We start from the raw sequence: 14,354 nt of genomic DNA on the forward strand, positions 1-14,354 counted from the left end.
ATCAAAAGAAAAGAAAACATTGTTACATGGCAGGGTAGACGCAGAAAGATGTTAATGAAAGTCAGGATTAAAATGACAAACTTAAAAAAATCAACACAAAGGCTCAAAGGCAAGGGAAATTTTGCAACCAATCATCTAGAGTGATGGAAATATCTTAAGGAATGGTTAAAATAAACCAAACAGATTGAAAGAACAGCTAAAGGCTTGGGTTGTGAGTAAAGTTAGAAAGGCAGCATGGTCCAGTGGATAGGGCCTAGTGTGGGATGCAGGATACCTGAGTTCTCTTCCTGCCTTGCAGCTGACCTTGCCTCAGGCAACCACCTTCACCTGTCTGTGCCTAGTTTCCTTCCCACCCTTTGTCTGCCTTGGGACTTTAAAAAGGGCTCTGTTTGGTATGTTGCCATTGAGGCTAATAGTAGAATGTACAACCTGGATGCAGAGTGTTTGTTTTCTCAGTAAAGGTGTTAGTGAGAGCCTTAAAACCACATTGGTTTATGAGACTCTGGTCTGAATTTTTTCATCTTGTAATCACACATGTTTCCACGTACCAGGGCACTGCAGAAAGATACCACAGCATTGAAGAAAAAGGAGACGCTTCCCCCAAAATATCTGAAGCAGAACTGGAAAAACATGAATCTGTTTCAGTGCTCACGCCAGAGCCCCACACACATGTGCACAGATACTTCGTTTGGAGACATGCTGAGAGGTGCAATTCTGCTGAGCGAAGGCAGTTAGGTGATTTGATCGTTTTTCTCTCTCAACTTTCATGTGTGACAGACCCAGACCAGTGGGGTACAGGAGTCTGGCAGAGGGCAAATATACTGATCACTGGATGAGTAGTTTTCTGTTCCCTGAGTGACCAGAGCAGGGGCTGCACTAGAGTAATCAGGAACCTGCTAGAACCAGTTAAGGCAGGCAGGCTAATTAGGACACCTGGAGCCAATTAAGAAGAAGCTGCTAAAATCAATTAAGGCAGGCTAATCAGAGAACCTGGGTTTTAAAAGGAGCGCACTTCAGTTTGTGGTGTGAATGTGAGGAGCTGGGAGCAAGAGACACAAGGAGCTGAGAGTGAGAAGGTGTGCTGCTGGAGGACTGAGGAGCACAAGCGTTATCAGACACCAGGAGGAAGGTCCTGTGGTGAGAATAAGGAAGGAGTTTGGAGGAGGCCAGGGGGAAGTAGCCCAGGGAGTTGTAGCGGTCATGCAGCAGTTACAGGAGGCACTATAGACAGCTGCAGTCCACAGGGCCCTGGGTTGGAACCCGGAGTAGAGGGCAGGCCCGGGTTCCCCCCAAACCTCCCAGTTAACCTGGACTGTGGGTTCTTCCAGAGGGGAAGGTCTCTGGGCTGTTCCCCAACCCACATGGTGAATCTCTGAGGCAAGAAAATCCGCCAATAATCTCAGGACCCACCAAGATAGAGGAGGAACTTTGTCACACATGGTTCTGTAATTTTTTTACCTCATAAGTTGTACTAAATATGAAGGCACATAAACTAACCTAAGGTCCAATAAAATTATGGTCGGTCAGACTGTCCGTCCACCCCAGGCCCATCATGCATCTTCTGTCAACTCTGTGCATAGGAATCATTGCCTCTTTCTCCTCATCCTGTTGTGAAATTGCATGTACTGGTGGAAAGCTAAGTTGAAGTAGTGTTCCCTGACTTTAGATGCTGTGTTGGCATGTCTGCATTCTGATATCGCCTACCAGCTTTGAAAACGGCGACATGCTACTTTCTATATTTCTACTGTGAAAACTGGTGATCATCCTCAAAGGCAGACTGATCTCTCTCCAATGTATAAACAGTCACAAGGCTCCAGCTCATATGCTGTTGTAGAGCTAGCACCAATTAAAGAAAGAGAAGTGGGCTGTAGTCCACGAAAGCTTATGCTCTAATAAATTTGTTAGTCTCTAAGGTGCCACAAGTACTCCTGTTCTTTTTGTAGCTAGCTAAGGCACTTACCGGCTGTGTTTAGCCAAAGTGAGTAAAAGGTGAATAGGAAGTGATTTGTACTTGTGAACCCATCCTGTAAAATTGTAAGGAACAACAAACATAAAATGAAGTCAAAGGAATTGTTTGTTTAGGATAGATAGTGATTGTTCATCGCTCACCTCTCTGCTTACCATATCCTGCTTGCACATGAATGCAGCAAACATCAGTGAGACCAATGCTTTCCTTATTCTTTGCCCCCATATGTTTGTCCTGTTTGTCTAAACAGCAGAATTACTCTTAACAAGAAATTGATCCAAAATCCAACTGTGGATTGATTCTTCCCCCCAAGAAAGCCTTTTGGTTCCAGCCAGAGACTTTTTAATCAACATCCTTCCTTTTGAAGGACTTTGCTGAATGCATTTCTCAGAATGAATAACCATTTAACTTCTGAATTCCAAGTAATGTTTCTGCTTAGCTTTTCTTGTCGTGTGATTAATAAGTGTTAGAAGATGTTTATGGTGTGGTTGCTATGGTAATATCTGACCAGAGTCCTTTTACACAAACTCTAAACCCACAAAGTTTTACAGTTTTTTTTTAAAATTGTTCCAATAACACCTAATGCCTCAATCCCTCTTTTACAACAGCACTGCTCATCCATGTACTACTTGCCAGCTTCTTTGTCAGAGAACTAGCCCCCAACCGACACTTTTCTCACGTTTCTTAAGAAAAGTTGTAGGACCAGTTCTAAATCTTAGTTGACAATATTCCCTCTCCTGTTCGCTTATACACGCTTTGTCGTTCTGTGAAACATCTGTTGGAAATCACTTAAGTAATTTAGCTGGTTAACAAGAGAACACATACTTGAACTCACGTGTCAAAAATATGCACAGCTGCATCTGCACTACAAACCATTTACTTTATGCAGGGTGAGTCCAATGAGATAATTTATAAGAGAATCTCAAACCTGCATCTATCTTAAATCTAGGCATTTATATAACCTCTTGTCATTTAGCAGCTGCATTCCTAAGTGGGAAGATCACTAAAAGCAAAAGGGTAAATTGCTGGTCAGAATGGAGACCAGCACACCCAGATCCAAATGACTAAACAATATTCAATTAATATTGAGCACAGAGTGGGCCATTTTGTGGGGGAGGTGGGACTAGGGACGGGATGGGGGTTGTTCTAAAATTAGGACAGCATGCTTATACAGGAGCCAGAGAAAATGCTCCTAGCTGAAGGTACGGGGACACAGATGTGGTTTAGCTGGACTTGTGAATGTGGAATTACCTGTTTGTATCCTTCCAGATGTATTTAACCTCTTTGTTCAAGGTGAACAGGAACCTGTATATGTATTATGAAAAAAAAATAGACTACGAAAGTACATCCCAACTCTCTGTCATTTGTTTCTCTCCCAGTGAGGTAACTTCTCTCTCAGAAGCTCGGATAATATTTTAACGTCCTGGTTTCTGTGATTTTTTTTTTTTAGTACATTTTAAGATTTTGTACAAAAAGTCAATTTTTGACACAGAAAATAAACACAAGAACATAATTTCAATCATCAAAATATTTTCATTTGATAGAAACCAACTCAAATGGTGTTAAATAAAGAGAGGGGAAAAAACAGTCAGGAAACAACAGCTCAGGTAAAAACAACTTTAAAAATTATTATTCTCATTCTGCAGTGTGATCCATGTGGTATCATAGCCTTACCAATCAATGTACCTACTTGGATGTCCTACAAAACACAGGCCATACAATTTCACCAAATGATACCTGCATCTAGCCTAGTAACTGGTTGAACTGAAGGATAACTTAGAAAAAAACATTAACTTCAACATCAAGACTCCAAGTGATGGAGAATTTATCACATTCCTTGGCAACCTGTTCAGTGGTTATTACCCTCTCTGTGGCTTCATTTGGGACACTATTTGCACGATGGATTCACCCACACAGACTACATTGTAGGATCAGGGTCTAAATATATCCCTCTAATAGCAGGAGAAAGAAGGAGTTAAATCAGAGAAAAATAACATGAAAGCCAAAAATCTTAGGCATGATCAATAGGACGTTTAGAAAATTGAAAATGTGGAAGATTTCATATAATTATTTAAATATCAATAACAGATAAGGGGTGAAATCCGGGCTCCATTGAAGTCATAGAGTTTAAGGCCAGAAGGGCCCACCAGATCGTCTAGTCTGACCCCTGGTATATCACAGGCCACCAACACCCGCACACAAAACCTGACGACCGAAATTAGACTAAAGAATTACAAGCCCACGGAAGACTAGATTATTAAGTGCCACTGATAAAGAAAGGGAAAGATTTAGTGAGAATTACCCAGTTAATCCCAGCAAGTGACCCACAATCCATACTACCAAGGAAAGTGGAAGAAAACAATGTCACTAGCAATCTGACCTGGGGAGAAATTCCTTCAAAGACCCCACATACAGTGCTCAGTTAGACCCTCAGCACATGAGGAAGAACCAGCCAGCCAAGCACCTGAGAGAGAGAAAGAAAAACTGGTCGGTGACACCTCATAGCCCTGGCCCCCCATCCAGAGTCCCATCTCCAGCCATTGACTTCAATGGGGCCAGGCTTTTACTTGTGGCCTCCATCACCATAGCATGTGAAGGCCTCAGACTAATTAAAAGTGCACATAAAATAAAAAAGAACAAAAAAACTGAACTCTGAAATGACCTTTATAGGGCGACTTGAGAGTCAAAGGAACAGAAGAGGACAATGTAGCCGGAGTCATTGCAAATTGTTCCACCACTAGACCCTGATTCGCCACTTCCACACGAGCAACTTTACACATGTGAATAGGTTCTCTGAGTTCAATAGGCTAACCTGCACATTTATGTCTTATCAGGATCAGGGCCTTAACTGGTGTTTTTTTTATTTATTTATTTATTTTTTATTTGGCTGCCATCTCAGTCAGAACCCCATGTTAATTCCATCACAGTGGCTTGAATTTCAGCAAAGAACAAGTGATGGGAATGAATGGCTGAGGCATTATTTTGATCAGTAACATTATGTGAAAAACACTGGGTGGCATTTTCACTGAGAAATATACTCCAGACACAGATTTTTTAGATACACTGACTCAGAACACTCCTCTGCCACCTACCACCAGCCGGCTACAGAAAGCTAAAGAAAAGAATTTCTCTGGTGCCATCTACTGTGCCAACAAAGCATTAAAGCAACCAGAGACCACATATAAGTCTCATGAGCACAATCAGCTACACCTACAGTTAGTGGTATAATTTAATTTTATTATTAATCAAAGTAAGACTATTTTTTTCATAAATACAGTCAGCTGGCTCATTTTAAAGTAATTAGGCTAAGCTCACTAGCTTTATAATCTCACTAATGTCACCAGGGTGCATATGGCACATTATATTTTCTTCAAAAGAGTTAAATGGCTCTATTTAAAGTTTTGGCTCTCTGTCTTGTGCCTTATTTTCATGGTGTGTGTTGTATGTTTACGACTATACATGCAGATTTTGTTTGTTGTTACACTCATCCCATAAAGCGCTGCTTCTTCGACATTCACATGCTTACTATATTATCCTGGTTTAGACCAAGGTCTTATCTCCAGCACACAGTTCAAGTAGGTGAGCTGTGCATAGAGAATCCACAGGCATCTGAAGAGGATGTTCTGTGGTTCTGACAGTCTTTTGTTGTCTGTTTTCTAATCAGCCTGCAGAAAAGACATAGCCAAAAACTCAAATGAGATTTTCGTAGGAACTCCTATTTAGCTTGATTTAGCGGGGTCTCTCACATAAATTATTAGTCAGGAGCCTCACAACTAATCCCATCTATTGGGCTCTGGGGTGGGGCTGGGGATTAGGGGTTCAGGATGTGGGAGGAGGCTCTGGCTGGGGCAGGGGCTTGGGGTGCAGGGGGGATGAGGGCTCTGGGCTGGGGTACAGGCTCTGGGGTGCAGGAGGGGGTTCTGGGTTTGGGGGGGCTCAGGACTGGGGGTTGGGGTGCTATTAACGGCCCAGGTGGCGGTGCTGACCAGAGCCACCAGGGTCCCTTTTCGACTGGGTATTCCGGTCAAAAACTGGACACCTGGTCACCCTATGCTGGATGAGGGCTCTGGCTGCATTAAAGGTAGTTGGCTTTTTGGACTGCATGGGATTGTTGTCTTCCTTTAGATATCCCTGATATTATGCTGGTGTCAGAATTGTGGGCTGCTGATGAAATGAACCAATGCCAGCAAACAGAAGCAGCTGTTACAGCTACAACCAGGAAGAGCCACCTTGGAGCAGACCGGGTCACAGGCAGACAGTAAATAGAAGGAGGCAGAGACTGGAAGACTGAAAGAGGTGGACAAAGAAACTGCAGGGATCACCAACTAAGAGAGGCCCAGTGAACAATAGGAACCGGAATGCAGCCTGCTGGCACACCAGGTGAGGCAGTGGCGAAGAGCAGAGGCCCCTGATGATGTACAAAGCACCCAAATTTGATGACAAGGTGAGCAAGGAAGCTGAACTGCTGGTTAGAGGGTGAGACAGGGGCATATTTGCCCACAAGCCTGACTGGGGAAGCCCCGCCCATTTTTGTCAGTCGGGGTACAGGAGTATTCCAGTTAACCAGGCCAAGTGTGAGGCCTTGCTGTCTGCTTCACGGTGGAGAAGCAGACAGAGGTAGTTCACTTTCGGTTCTAGGCACCAAGGAGAGAGACAGTGAGATGCTTTCAATTTGCCCTGGAGAGCTGCATCTGGTGATGTGGGTGACTTATCCAAATGTTTTAGCAGAAAATGTTGGAGCAGCTCCTGCATGGGCTGGACTATTCATATTTGAGGGTGCAGGTGACACTGAGGGGACCCAAATCCCTGAAGGAGGCCTGGATATAGAGGCCCTATATTGGGCATACAGATGCTAAGACTGTCAAACTGTCTGGTGGGTGAGGACTGGTTGTTGGGCCTGGACCTGTGGAAGAAGCCGCCAGAGGAATACTGGCACAGCAATGCAAGTATATGAACCTGAGGTCTGCAAATGCAGGTGTAGTCCCAGATTGGCCGCAAGATTCCCAGCAGATTGGGAAGCCCAAACTCCGAGAACTGGAAGGCAATAAGGAAGGTGGGAAGAAAATCCAAGGGGAAAAAAGATGTTCAGGAGAGCTGGCAGTTTGCTTGAAAAGACAATATTAAAGGCACAATAGCAAACTATCCTGGTGCAAAGGAAAAAAATAGAAGCTCTTTAATGACACGAAATTCAAAAAGGAATCTTACAAAATCATAGAATTTAAGTCAAATATTAGGAAAACCTTTCTAAATATAAGGATAGTTAAGTACTGGGATGGGTTACCAAAGGAGGTTTGTAGAATCCTCATCATTGGAAGTTTCTAAGAACAGGGTAGACAAAAACCTGCCAAGGATAGTTTAGATATACTTGGTCCTGCCTCAGAGTGGGTGGATAGACTAGATGATCTCTCAAGGTCCTTTCCAGCTCTACATTGCTATGATTCACACAGGTGGTGGTGTGCCTGATGGGTGGAGTATGAGGGTTATATCCAGAACCCGAATACAGGGTGGATCAGTTGTGACTACAGGGCTGGATCAGTTCCCAGGAGAGCAGCAGAGATGAGTATCTGGGAGTTTGGACCATCTTGCTTGGAAATGCTCCCCAAAAATGGAGAAGGAAACTCAAGAAGGGAGGTACTGAGGACAAGCCATAGGGAGACTAAGCAGAGTGAGGAATAAGGGGCAATACTCAGTTTGTACTGCTGCTATCAGATCCCCAACTAGGGACTCCCCACGGAGACCTGGAATAGTCTCAATGGATGCGCTGTGTTTTCCCTGACTCTAGTGGCACCCTGTATGTAGGATGCTGCATTGCATGTGGCCAAATCACAAGGATGCCCCCCAACTGCAGGGGTTCATGGGACTTGCCTCTTACACTTGATGTTTGTATGGGGGTTTGCTGAGACAGCCCCTCCACTGCTTAATCTAACAGAGAAGAGATCTGCATTCAGTTGGGTAGCCAAGCGCAGTCAGGCAGTCCAGGAGATGAAGAATGCTTTGACCTCTGCATCAGTGTGGCGTACTCTCTGCCAGGATGACCAGTTGTGTTGGATAGTACCAGCAAGACTGGAATAGGAGGGGTGCTTTCCAAATGCAGAGTGGACTATATCCTAGTATAATAAAACCCTCAAGACACTGGAATGGAACTACCCTGTGATCCACAGGGAGCTCCTGGAAGTTATCCGAGCTCTTGAGCGATTCCACCTGCACCTATACATACTAACCATGCTTCCCTGGTAGGTGTTGAGCTTCAGGCAACCTGAAAGACAAATGGCACATTGGCTGGGGAAATGGCAAACGGTGTCATTTCAAAGCATAGCATTGACTCGGGGCCCAGCATGGGAATGTGGATATCCTGTTTCACCATTCATGCTAGGAAGTCAAATGACAGCACTGGCTCCACCAGAAGCAGAAGGAAGAGATCCAGGGGGTTGCAGTTCTCAGAAAGAAGCTGAGGAGCTACTTGGGGGTGAACAGCAGAACATCTGGCACAGATGCAAGCTGAGGATGAGGACATAGCACCCCTTTTACATTGGAAGCAGGGCAGAGGCCTTCATGGGAGGAGATAGCATTGTGTACTGCAATGGGTTAGTGAAGGCTTTCTGGGCTCTGTGGAACCACTTGGAGCTGCAGGAGGGTGCATTCTACAGAAAGTGGACCACACCACTGGGGGATTAAATGGCACAGCATCATCAGCTGATTGTACCAAAGACTCCACCACCGGAGGTTCTGAAGTTGATATGTGATTTGCTGACAGCAGGTCCTTTTGGGATTACAAAGACCCTATGTCAGAGTCAGCAGAGATTCTACTGGGCCAGATGCTAGAGATGTGGCTAGTTGGAGTTGTGATGAATGCATGGCACAAAGGGGACCCTTTTGGAAGTCCAGAGCACCAATGCACCAGTACAATGTAGGGGCAACAATGAGATGAGTATCCACTGACAGGCTGAGCCCCCTACATGAGACTGAAAGCGGAAATCAACTTCTCCAAGTTGCTGAGGCTCAGGTGAATGACTTCTTCTCATGGTCTGGTGTCCCTCCAGAGCTGCAGTGACCAATTAAGATTCAAATTTTCCAGAAGATCCACTGACTACTGTGGAGCAGGGCCGGCACCAGCACAGGAAGCAGATGCTTAGGGCAGCCAACGGGAAGGGCCTGCCGCCAAATTGCCGCAGAGGAATGAAGTGGCATGGCTTTTTTTTTCCTTCGCCGCTTGGGGTAGCAAAAAAGCCTGAGCTGGCCCTGCTGTGGAGCCAGGAAACACAGAGGATAGAATTGTGTCCTTAAAGAGAAGAGATGAAGCAGCATAACGGCACTCTGGTGGCACAGCTGTTTTGTAGAGCAACAGAAATGGGACTGAGACATATACCCTCCCCCCCCCCCTTTTTTTTTTTTTACAGATCATAGAATCATAGAATATCAGAGTTGGAAGGGACCTCAAGAGGTCATCTAGTCCAACCCCCTGCTCAAAGCAGGACCAATTCCCAGCTAAATCATCCCAGCCAGGGCTTTGTCAAGCCGGGCCTTAAAAACCTCCAAGGAAGGAGACTCCACCACCTCCCTAGGTAACGCATTCCAGTGTTTCACCACCCTCCTAGTGAAATAGTTTTTCCTGATATCCAACCTGGACCTCCCCCACTGCAACTTGAGACCATTGCTCCTTGTTCTGTCATCTGCCACCACTGAGAACAGCCGAGCTCCATCCTCTTTGGAACCCCCCTTCAGGTAGTTGAAGGCTGCTATCAAATCCCCCCTCATTCTTCTCTTCTGGAGACTAAACAATCCCAGTTCCCTCAGCCTCTCCTCATAAGTCATGTGCTCCAGACTCCTAATCATTTTTGTTGCCCTCCGTTGGACTCTTTCCAATTTTTCCACATCCTTCTTGTAGTGTGGGGCCCAAAACTGGACACAGTATTCCAGATGAGGCCTCACCAATGTCGAATAAAGGGGAACGATCACGTTCCTCGATCTGTTGGCAATGCCCCTACTTATACAGCCCAAAATGCCGTTAGCCTTCTTGGCAACAAGAGCACACTGTTGACTCATATCCAGCTTCTCGTCCACTGTGACCCCTAGGTCCTTTTCAGCAGAACTGCTACCTAGCCATTCGGTCCCTAGTCTGTAGCAGTGCATGGGATTCTTCCGGCCAACTGGACAGCTGTGTATCAAACCAGTGAGTGTATTCCTGATGCCATCATGTTTGGAAAAGAGCTAGGGATACATCCTAGGGAGAACAAGACAGGATTTGAACCCAAGTATATTCAACAGCTGCAGGACTGAATGGGCCTGATCCATTGTTTTGACTCCAGGAGGAGTCAAAGTGCTAGAAATGGCAGTAAGATGTATGGATAAGGGAAATACACCTTACCCCTTGGGACAAGGTGCGTGTATACTCCCCACAGAGAAAGAGGCATAGGTGTCCGAAGTTAACCAGTGCCTGGGAAAGCCCTTGCACTGTCCTAGACAGATTGTCAGATATGGTGAATTGGGTGTAGAAGAGTGATTTTTACACCAGGACCTGCCAGCACTATGTTGACCCAACAAGGATCATGAGATCTGCAATGGGTCCCCAAAAGAAGGCAACACTAAGGAAGAGGGGCCTGGACCTATCCAAAGTCATCAGGCCTCTGCGGTAACCAATATTGTTCCTGATGTCATACTGCCAATTCTCTCAATAAGTGGACACCACTGTCCCTCAGGCCAACCCCCAAGGATTTACAAGCCACCCAAGGCTTGACCGTGTTGTGTGGATACTCATGGCCCCGCCTATCCACAGACATGGAACTAATGCTTCTGTTGCGGGAGGGCAGCACACCAAACTCAGAGATGAATCTGTGTGAGGGGACAGTGTAACAGGTTTCCTCTCTGCCATCAGCTGCGTGTGATTTGAGAGAGAAACATAGAAATGTAGGATTGGAAGGAGCCTTGAGAAGTCACCAAGTCCAGCCCTTCGTGGAGAATAATCGCTGTTCTCTTTATAACAGACATCAATATATTTGAAGACTTAACAGGTGCTCCCTCAGACTTCATTTCTTTTCTCAGGAATAAACATGCCCATTTTTTTTTAACCTTGTCTCATAGGTCATGTTTTCTAAACCTTTTATCGTTTTTGTTGTTCTCCTCTGGACTCTTTCCCATTTGTCCATATCTTTCCTAAAGTATAGCCCGCAGAATTGGATACCATTCTCCAGCTGAGGCCTTATCTATGCCTAGTAGAGCAGGACAACTATCTCCTGCGGGTTATATACAATACTCCTGCTAATACCACCCAGAATGATATTAGCCTTTTTTGCAACTGCTCATATTCAATTTGTGAGCCACTAAAACCCTCAGATCCTTTTCAGCAATATTATCCCTTAGGCAGTTATTCCCTATTTGTAGTTGGGCATTTGATTTTTTTCCTTCCTAAGTGTAGTACTTTGCACTTTTCTTTTTCAAATTTCATCTTATTGATTTTCACACCAATTCTTTAGTTTGTCAAGGTCCTTTTGCATTCCAATCCTGTCCTTCAGAGTGCTTACAACCCCTCCCAGCTTGGTGTCATCCGCATATTTTATAAGCATACTCTCCACTCCATTATCCAAGTTATTAATGAAAATATTGAATAATATCTGATCCAGAATAGACCCCCCCCCCAAGGAACCATTGATAACTACTCTTTGAGTACGATCTTTCAACCAGTTGTGCACCCACCTTACAGTAACTTCATCTAGACCATAGTTTTGTAGTTTGCTTATGAGACTGTCAAGTGGGACTGCATCAAAAGTCTTACTAAAATCAAGATCTATCATGTCTACTAACTCCCCCCATACAGTAGGCCGGAAATCCTGTCAAAGAAGGAAATCAGGTTGGTTTGACATGATTTGTTCTTGACAAACACATGCTGGCTCTTTTATCTATTATCCTCTAGTAATGCATATTGGAAAACATAATCCTAACTATACATACAAAATGATGGGGTCTAAATTAGCTCTTACCACTCAAGAAAGGAATCTTGGCGTCACTGTGGATAGTTCTCTGAAAACATCCACTCAATGTGCAGTGGCATGCAAAAAAGCTAAATGAATGTTACGAACCATTAGGAAAGGGATAGATAATAAGACAGTAAATATAATAATGCCACTATGTAAATCCATGGTATGCCCACACCATCAATACTGTGTGCAGTTCTGGTCACCCCATCTCAAGCAAGATATATTGGTAATGGAGCAGGTTTAAAGAAGGGCATCAAAAATAATTAGGCATATGGAACAGCTTCCATATGTGGAAAGCTTAAAATACGGGGACTGTTCAGCTTGGAAAAGAGACAGCTGAGGGGGGATATGATGGGGGGGGTCTATAAAATCATGACTGGTGTGGAGAAAATGAATAAGGAGATGTTATTTACCCCTTCTTATAACACAAGAACCAGGGGGTCACCCAATGAAATTAATAGGCAGCAGATTTAAAATGAACAAAAGGAAGTATTTCTTCACACAACGCACAGTCAACCTGTGAAACTTGTTGCCAGGGAATGTTGAAAAGGCCAAAACTATAACTGGTTTCAAAAAAGAATTAGATAAATTCATGAAAGATAGATCCAGCAATGGCTATTAGCCAAGGTGGCCAGGATTGCAACCCCCCTGCTCTGGGTGTCCCTAAGCCTCTGACTGCCAGATGCTGGGACTGAATGACAGGGATGGATCACTTGATGATTGCCCTGTTCTGTTCACTCCCTTTGAAGCATCTGGCATTGGCCACTGTTGGAAGAAAGGATATTGGGCTAGAGGGACCATTGGTATGACCCAGTATGGCCATTCTTATGTTCTTACAAATTGATAAATAATTTGTTCCAGTATCTTTCCAGGTTACAAAGTTAAGCTGAATTGTCTATTGGTCCCTGCATTCTCTTTGTTCCCCCTTTTTAAAGATAGGTACTACATTTGCCCTTCTCCAGTCCTCTGGGACCTCACCTGTCCCCCATGAGTTCTCGAAGATCATCGCTAATGATTCAGAGGTTGCTTCAGCTAGTTCTTTAAATACCATAGGATAAATTCCTTCAGACCCTGCAGACTTGAAATCATCAAACTTATCTAAATATTCTTTAATCTGTTCCTTTGTTATTTTGGCTTGCATTCCTTCCCCCTTATTCTTAATATTATTTGTGCTGAGCATCATGTCAAGACTGAAGCAAAATAGATGTTAAACACCTCAGTCTTGATGTCATCAGTTATTAGCTCTCCTTCTCCACTAAGTAGAGGATCTAGTTTTCTTTGGCTTTTTCTTGTGCCTAATGTACTTGAAATACCTCTTCTTCTTGCCTTTTATGTCCCTCGCTAACTCATTTTGTGCTTTAGCCTCTCTGAGTTCGTCCCTATATACTTGTGCTATTTGTACTCCTCCTTAGCAATTTGTCCATGTTTCCACTTTTTGTAGGATTCCTTTTGATTTTCTGGTCATTAAAATGCTCCTGATGGAGCCATATTGGCCCTTTACTGTTCTTCCTTTTTTCATATCAGAATAGATGACAGTTGTACTTTTTATATAGTCTCCTTAAGAAACTGCCAGTTCTCCTGAACTCGTGTATCTCTTAGATAAAGTCCCATGGGAAGACAATCTATCAGTTCTCTGAGTTTTTTTAAGTCCGTTGTTCTTATTCTCCTTCCTTTCCTTGGACTCATGATCACTTTCACCCAAATTGCCTTCCAGTTTCACACTTGCCTTTAATTCCCCCCTGTTGGTCAGAATCAAGTCTAAAATGGCTGTCCCTCTGGTTACTTCCTCCACTTCCTGAAACAAAAAGTTGCCCCCAATACATTCCAAGAACTTATTGGACATTTTGTGTTTTGTTGTATTAGTTTTCCAACAGATATCTGGATAGTTAAAGTCCCCCACTGCTACCAACTCTTATGTTTTCAGTATTTCTGTTATTTGTTCTAGAAATGCCTCATCCCCCACCTCTTCCTGATTTGGTTGTCGGTAGTAGACCCTCTATCATGACATCACCCCATCAACCTGAGATTTGCTGTGGCTATGGGTTTAAAGAGTGTCCTTCCAAACAAGGAAACACAAATTGCATTGAATTAGTGTGTATGTAGTAACATACTTGCCAGTCTGAATCAGACTCAAGGTCCATCTAATCCACTGTCCTGTCTCCAACAGTGGCCAGATAGTTCAGAGGCAGATACAAGAAAGCTCCTTTAGGAGTTAAAGATTGGCTTAAACACTGAACCACAAGGTTTAAATATCTCTTCCAAAATGTCTGTTAGCTTCTCTTAGATGTTCCACAGATGTTCATATTAACTATTATAACACTGGTTATTGTTAGCCATATTCATTCCCTTTTAAAATCTTGCTACATTTTTCATCTCAACAACATCCTGTAGCAATGAGTTCCAGTCTAATTATACAT

Source organism: Trachemys scripta, chromosome 3 (assembly GCF_013100865.1).
Source record: "Trachemys scripta elegans isolate TJP31775 chromosome 3, CAS_Tse_1.0, whole genome shotgun sequence".
Classification (NCBI taxonomy): domain Eukaryota; kingdom Metazoa; phylum Chordata; order Testudines; family Emydidae; genus Trachemys; species Trachemys scripta.